Source organism: Limulus polyphemus, unplaced genomic scaffold, assembly GCF_000517525.1.
Source record: "Limulus polyphemus unplaced genomic scaffold, Limulus_polyphemus-2.1.2 Scaffold1052, whole genome shotgun sequence".
Lineage (NCBI taxonomy): Eukaryota > Metazoa > Arthropoda > Merostomata > Xiphosura > Limulidae > Limulus > Limulus polyphemus.
The window spans coordinates 26309-27908 of record NW_013666662.1 but is presented as its reverse complement, the minus strand read 5'-3'; positions in this window follow the sequence as shown (position 1 = coordinate 27908).

The window sequence follows — 1600 nt, the reverse complement described above, 5'->3', positions numbered from 1 at the left end:
AGCCTTTCCTGCCATGGCATCTTTCCTGTGTTGAAGTTGCCGGCATTGAGCTCTCTTGTGCCCAGGTTTGTTACAGTGCCAACAAAGTCCCTCAAGCTTCTCTGAGAGCTCCCCTTTTCTAGCCTTGAATCCTGATGACTGTACCAGCCTCGATACGTCTGTGCTGAACTTAACATTACAAACACAAAATTAAAATACAACAAAGTCTCTTAGTTTTACTGGACGTTTCTTTTTTCTTACCGGTTTCCATCTCATTGTCTTCTGCTTTAAGTGTGATTCATTTGCTCCATTAGGAAATGTCCCATTATCAGTAGCAGTCACATCAGTGGTAGTAACTTCATTAACGGCTTCACTGTTTTCCTTCTCAAAACCGGATAGAGTTTCTTCTTCAACAATGGCTTTTTCAGGTGACATGTCTTCAGTAGCATCATTGTTTTGTTGTTCATTTCATTCCAACTGAAATGTCGTGAACCGTGATAATGCCAAAGCCTGTTGGCATGTGCCACCTTTGGCTTACCTCGCCAACCACATTTTATTCGGAAAGTCACTTCTGAGAGACGATCCACTATGTCATATGGGCCTTCCCATGGAGAAGACAACTTAGGAGACTTCTCTTTGGTCTTCCTGGGATTATACAACCACACCTTGTCTCCTGGTACAAAGCTGACTTCAATAGATTTCTTATCACAACGTAGCTTTATGGAATCAGCAGCCGTTTTTAAGTTTGAATGCACTTGTTGAATATCATCCATCCTTTCAGATAACACTTTCACATTTTCAGGCAACTCTTCGTAAGGTGGACGTCCTGTTATCAGGTCCACTGACAACCGAAGTTCCCGACCAAACATCAGCTTTGCTGGAGTGTATCCAATGGCTTCATGCTCCACTGTTTTATACACCATCAATGGTGGAGGGAGTAAGACATTCCAGTCATCTTGGCAGTTATTACAAAACTTTGCCAATTCCTGTCCCAGTGTCCAGTTGTACTTTTTTACCATCCCATCAGACTGTGGGTGAAGTGGCATTGTCCTGGTCTTTCGTATGCCAAACAACTTGCAGCATTCACGGAACACAGCTGATTCAAAGTTACGGCTTTGATCTTAATGCAGTTCGTATGACATACTAAACCTGAAGAAGAAATCACTAATACCCGAAGCTACATTTGTAGCTTCCTGATTTGGTATTGCATATGCCTCAGGCCACTTGGTGAAATAATTCACCACCACACAAATGTACCTGTTTCTAGCACGAGTTTGGGGCAAAGGACCAGCAATGTCAATGGCTAATCTTTCCATTGGTGCTCCAACTTGATATAACTTCATTGAAGTACGTCCCTTGTGCTTGGGTCCCCATTTAGCACAACATGTACTGCAGGTCCTTCACCATTCTTTCACATCTTGCCTCATATCTAGCTAGTAAAATTTCTGCCGTAGGTGACTCAATGACTTCTTAACTCCAAGATGCCCTCCTGTTAAACTATCATGGGATTGATGCAGCACAACCTCCTGTAACTTTCTCGGTATAACTGTTTGCCAGGTTGTCACTTTCCCATCTCCGGAAAATACTACCATCTTCAAGCTTCAACTGGTCCCATTGTGCC